We start from the raw sequence: 6,000 nt of genomic DNA, 5'->3' as shown, positions 1-6,000 counted from the left end.
CAGCTGGAGCCCAGAGCTGAAAGGGCTTTTCCTGGAAGGAGGAGAGAGCTGAGGTGCCTTCTTAGCATGAAGGCCAGGAATGACAAAACAAGAGAAGAGCTGGCATCCCACACCTTGCATTGAAATAGAGGCTCTGCCTGAAACTGCCCTATGATCTGGAACAAACCCCATTACCTCTCTGGGCGATAGACTCCCCATCTGTACTTTGAAATGGCTGGACTAGAGATTCAGGGTCCTTCCAGCTGTTAGACTCTGTGATCTGAGCCCTTGGACAGATGGGAGGAAAGGCATCCAGGTGGAAGGATGTCTGTGGGCAAAGGCAGGAAAGGGAATGCCTGAAGCACTGGGACCAGCAGATGCTTCAGGCTGTCCTGCCTGTGGGGCACACGTGGGCAGGAACTGGATCACCTGTACGAGGGCACATGGTGTGCAGAGCTCTCACTGCCAGGAGGAGGAGCTTGGCCCCAATCCTTGTCCTGGCTCTGTTTGTCTGCCCTGAAGAGACTGCCCAGAATCTCCCAGGGCCCCAGCAGCAAGAGCCCATGACCCTACCCCCAAGTCTTCACCTTCCGATCCTCAGCATCCCAGGCTGGAACTACAGCTCCAACCACAGAGAGCACATGCAGAATCTCCAGAAAGGTGAGGCAGGTGTCCAAGGGAGCCAGACGCATCGCACCCTCCCCATGGCAACCTGGCCCCACATTCATCACCAGATAAATTGGGCTCCTCTCAGAGTTGTTCTGCTTCTGCTTGGTCACCTGATCCCTTTCTCTACCAAATGGGGAGGGCCAGGCCCACAGACAGGCTGTGGGGACCTGGGTCACTCAGCAAGCAGGGTACACTGTGGACATGGACCCCAGCCCAGGACCTGTCCACACCCACTCTCTGATGGATCCCTCTCACCCCACCACCAATTCCCAATCATCACCCACCATCTGCCAGACCTCAGCCTGCAGTGCAGTCCTGCTCCTCAGGGACTCCTGGAGCCCTGAACAGCCAGTCCCACTTGTCCTCTGAACCTGGGAAGACTGATTGTCCAGAGCTTCCGTTCATTCACTGAACAAACATCTCTTGCGCCCGGCTCTGGATAATCAGCACTGACCAATGTAGGCAAGGCCCCTTGACTCAAAGAGCTCTCCATCTAGAGGGGGAAGCAGGCAAGTCACCAGGACACCAGTGATGCTGATGTTCACATTAAGCCCCCAGCAGGGTTTCATGGAGGACTTCCTGGTGGAAGTGATACCTGCCATGGTGTCATGGTGAAATGACTTACCCTGTTGCCAAAGCTCCAGTGCACCTTCTCTTCCCCTTTCCACTGTGAGCATCTCAAAGGCAGGGCTGGCTGCCGCTGAGCCACCCTCTTGTCCCCAAAGCCCCATCTAGGTTCTGCCAGTCACCAAGGATGGCTCAGTAGGAGTCCGCAGAACTAAGGAGGAAAAGGAAGAGGCAACAGGCCAGATAACACTTTTATCTGATAAAGCAGATCTTGGGGACCGTGGCTCATGTCTGCAGCCAAGTGGCTTTCTAGCGCTGAATCCCATTATAGGAATCCCCCTGCCACAGAAGATGCTGGGTAGGGAGCCTCCCCTACAAGGCAGAGCATTCCCTTCCCACTGGTGTACATGGCCGATGCAAGAGAATAGGTCTCCTGTAGACAGCTGGTTCCCAAATAGGAGGGAAAAGGAGCTCACCTAGGAGTTCCCCAGACTCACTGAATGAAGGTCCCTCCTCCCTGGAGAACAGCAAGTGAGGGGCAGTGCGAGGGGAGTCTCAGGAACAGAGTTAGGACCCCCTCCTCTGCATCCCTGAGCTCAGGGCCACCTTATGAAGCAGGTGTGTCGTCCTGGACATCAGCATGTCCTTACCTCACCCCCACCATCATCTGGAGACAGAGGACTTGCCTGACCCTTGGGATCCAATCCATAACCACCCCTTTGAATAAGTAGAAGGGATTTTTCACATCCCGTGTGCAGCAGTAACATCAAACAGGAACTGTGCCAATGCCTCCCAGAGAGGCTGAGGGTAGGAAGTGAAGGGCAGGTATAGGGTGCTGGGCCCAGCCTAGAGGATCGGCGCTGATGGGGGTCCTTGTGCCCCTGAAGGCCATGAAAGGAAGGCCAAGGTGGACCTCCGCCGTGTCCTGCTTTAGCTCCATCACCTGCATGAGGTGGGGGAGGACCCGGTCCTGTCTCAGCCTGTGGTTGTGAACCTGGAGGTTAAGAGCCCTCAGACCCCTATGACAGTCTCCCTGGCCATGGCCTGAACCCCCAGCAGGCAGGCAAACCCCAGTGTGAAAATCCCCTCTGGCAAAGACCTCGGCAGAGATGCCTGGGACGCTCCCGCTCACCCTGGAATGGGCGCTGTGGGGGCACGTGGGCACTCCAACCTCCTCTCTCTGCATTCTTGCTGCTTCACTTTCTCTGATCCCTTCCTGGGTCACTGCGTCCCGTACCTGGCCTCATGGCATGCTGGCTTTTCTCTTTGGCTCATCCTCTGTGGTCACCTGCAGGCACAGCCTCACAAGCAGATAGGTCTGCAGAAGCAGGAAGGCAGCAGCAAATGGGGTCTTGCTTCTGAGTGCTTTCTCCCTGTGTCAGTGCAGGGAAGCTTCCCCAGAAACCTCTCATCTCCGGCCAGACCTCCCTTCCTGATCAGGGCAGAAGGGGCCACCTGCCTCTGTCCTCACACAGAAGACTTGGCACAGGGGATGGATAGCTACTCCTGGTCTCAGCCTGGGCCACCCCCTGAGCCATACTGGGAAAAAGGGGTCTGGACGATGGAGGCAGTTCCTGTGCCTGCCTCCCCTGGGTATGCTTATCCAGTGCAGTTCCATGCTGGTCCTCGCCTCAGTATCCTCCTCTGTGAAATGGGCACACGGTTCCCTCTGGGGATTTCCTGGGAGCATTCATGAGGTGGTGGGCTGTGCCCCAAGGGTGGGTGCCACCCCTGCTCCTGCTTTGCCTCTACTCTGATCTGGGGCCTCAGGGGTAGCTCACCCTCCCTGTGCTCCTGTCCCTCAGGCCGTGCTGCAGGGCCTGGGGTCCGTGGTGGCAGTGGAGGAGTGCTCGCTCACAGGGACCTGGGATGTGAGTACACTGCACTGCTGGAGCTGGAGGACACGGGATGGTCCCCACAGCAGAGGTTTGGGAGCCCCTGGTTCAGGCTGAGCCTGGGAATCCCAGCCTGCCCCCAGACTGGCTCAGGAGCTGGCCAGACCTTGTTTAGATCACTTGTGTGATCTAAAGGCCTGTGTGACCTTGAGCAGGCTACTTGGCTTCTCTGATTGTGTATCATCCAGAATCTACCATGGATCAGTGTGTGTGTGCATGCCTGTGTGTATGTCTGCAGACCGCATCACCAGCCTCTGTCCCGGGTGATTCCTGAACTGGCAAGCATATCCCAGGGGGTCTGAAATCTGTCATGCTGTGTCTCACACTGCACACAACACCATCAGCAACTGGAAACTACAGGCAGCTTCGTGCCCCCTGGTCCTTTCCATGCTGTTCCCTCTGCCTGGATCACCCTTGTCCCCTTCTCTCTGGCCTGCTCCTACTCAAGCTTTGGTGGAGTCCAGGGCTGGGTCAGGTTCCTTCTCCATTCTCCTCTCCCCCTCTCCCCCTCTTTACTCTTTCCCATGGATCTTTTCTATCCACTGCACACAGCAGAGTGCTTTCTACATAGCTGGACACTTAGTCATTTGGGAATAGATAGATGGGGGATGGGTGGATAGATGGATGGCAGATGAATGATGGATAGATGGATGGATGATGGATGGCTGGTGGATGGAAGATGCATGATGGATGGACAGATGGATGATGGGTGGATGGATAGATGGATGGGTGGATGGATTGGTAGACTGATGATGGATGAATGGATGATGGATGGTCGGATGAATGGGTAGTGGATGGATGGATGGATGGATGGATGGATGATGGATGGATAGATGGATGGATGATGGATGAATGAATGGGTGGATGGCTGAGTCTATGGAAGTGTGAATGTTTGGATGGATGGATTGATGAATGGACTAATGGATCATGCATGGATGGATGGACGGGTGTGTGGGTGGAAGAATGGATGAAGTGATTTCCCTCTTAAGGTTGAATTCAGTCAAACCCAGTAATATAAAGTGCAGCCCCACCAGGTGGCCTCAGTAAGAAAACTCTAGGAATTGAGTGCTACACCCCATGGGAAATGAGGCCATGTATGGCCAGGACCACCTATATATTACGCTCATGGGAGGGCCAAAATGAAAGGGGCCCATGGCAGTGGGAGTCCTGCATGGATGCAGGCAGCCAAGGGCCTTCATCAAAGAGCCACATTAGAGTGTAGGTGGGTGCAGTGTATGAGAGGGATCTGGGTGAAAATGCCCCGGGGAAGCAGGTGGTTCTAAGGACAGACCACCTCTGCTCCCCCAGGCAACTCCAGCTCTCACTCAACATCCCTTAATGAGTCTGCCCTTGGCTGACCCTGTGACCTCAATGGGAGGCTGGGGCCACAGAAAAAGGAACAGGACTGAGGACATGGAAAAGCAGCATGGGAGGATGACGGAGGACTAGCTGCCCCCCTGATAGGCTGATGCAGAAAATGGTCAGGTTGGGGGGTTTGTTTTGCTTTAAATAAAAATTGCGGGCGCCTGGGTGGCTCGGTGGGTTGGGCCGCTGCCTTCGGCTCGGGTCATGATCTCAGGGTCCTGGGATTGAGTCCCGCATCGGGCTCTCTGCTCGGCGGGGAGCCTCTTCCTCCTCTCTCTCTCTCTGCCTGCCTCTCTGCCTACTTGTGATCTCTCTCTGTCAAATACATACATACATACATACATACATACATACATACATACATACATAAATTGCATTTCACATGTTCTCCTGGGGCTCTAGAGCTGGCCTCTTCTATCCTCCCGCTTGCATGATGTCTGCACACACACGCACTCCTCGTGCCCATGCAGGAGTCATCAGGAAGCTCCCATAAGGCAGAGGAAAATACCCAGAGTGACAGGAAAGGCACCTGCCACGCAGGCCTCGCCCCCTCTTGCCCAGACCACCAGTGTGATGTGCGGGCCTACTGTGTGCCTAATGATGGGTGCAGGTGGGGTCCTACCAGGACAGGGGGCCTTCTGAGCCTGTGGGGGGCAGAGGGGTCTATTTTAAAAAGCTATGGAAAGATGACCCCCAGGCCAGGTGGGCTTTGTGGGAAGAGCAGATGCCCTAAGACTTGAGCCCCGACAGGCTGGGTGCTGAGAGCAGGGGCCATGATCTGCTAGGGTATTTCTTTCTGCTCTCACTTCAGGGCTCCTGGGTGGCCTTCCGTGGGCTGTGTTGGAAATATTCCATGTGCCTAATGTCATGTGACGCTCTCCTAGGACAGGGACCTGGTGTGGGAGTGAGAGCCTGAAGAGGATTACCAACACCTTCAGCTCTACAGGGTCCAAGCCTCATGGAACTGATGGTGCAATGGAACCAGGCTGTCCATTGTCATTGGAGACGCCTTTAGTGGCCTTTCCCATGTTGCCTCATTGCCATCCCTGTGTGTACCAGGCTCAGTCCTGGGTACCTGACAAACTGGACCTGGGGGCCTCTGGCACACTGCATGATCCAGGTTCTTGACTGCACTTTATTGATGGGAACAATGATTTGGGTCCCTGAAATCCCTCTGCCAGTGTCACCCAGGATTAGCATCCAGGATCCTGGCTCCTTGTCCAGGTGGCTGTGCTATTATCTCAGGCTGAAGGTCCTTCCCAAGATCAGACCAGGAGAAGACACCAGCTACTCACAGGATGGCATATCCACTGTAGCCTTCTCAAGGAGGTGTTTATCTTGAAGAAGTAGAAGGATGGCTGAGTAGAGAGGCTATTGGGCATTCTCCCCTGGGAAGTGAGGCACCTGGGCAACTGTTGATACCAGGACCAGTAATATCAATATCATCATCAACAAGGCAGAGGAAAATACCCAGAGTGACAGGAAAGGCACCTGCCACACAGGTTTACTTGGGAAGCGGTTAGAA

General features: G+C 55.0%; 1 pseudogene; it reads left to right on the top strand.

Annotated features, from left to right (window-relative positions):
* Window positions 1-422: 422 nt before the first annotated feature.
* Window positions 423-3,167, top strand: LOC106003579 (annotated as a pseudogene).
* Window positions 3,168-6,000: the final 2,833 nt, after the last annotated feature.

The sequence above is a fragment of the Mustela putorius genome, unplaced genomic scaffold (genome assembly GCF_011764305.1).
Source record: "Mustela putorius furo isolate JIRA1106 unplaced genomic scaffold, ASM1176430v1.1 tig00000083_pilon_pilon_pilon, whole genome shotgun sequence".
In the NCBI taxonomy this organism is placed as follows: domain Eukaryota; kingdom Metazoa; phylum Chordata; class Mammalia; order Carnivora; family Mustelidae; genus Mustela; species Mustela putorius.
Note: the sequence above shows the minus strand (reverse complement) of the source record. Positions and strands in the feature narration are given on the sequence as shown.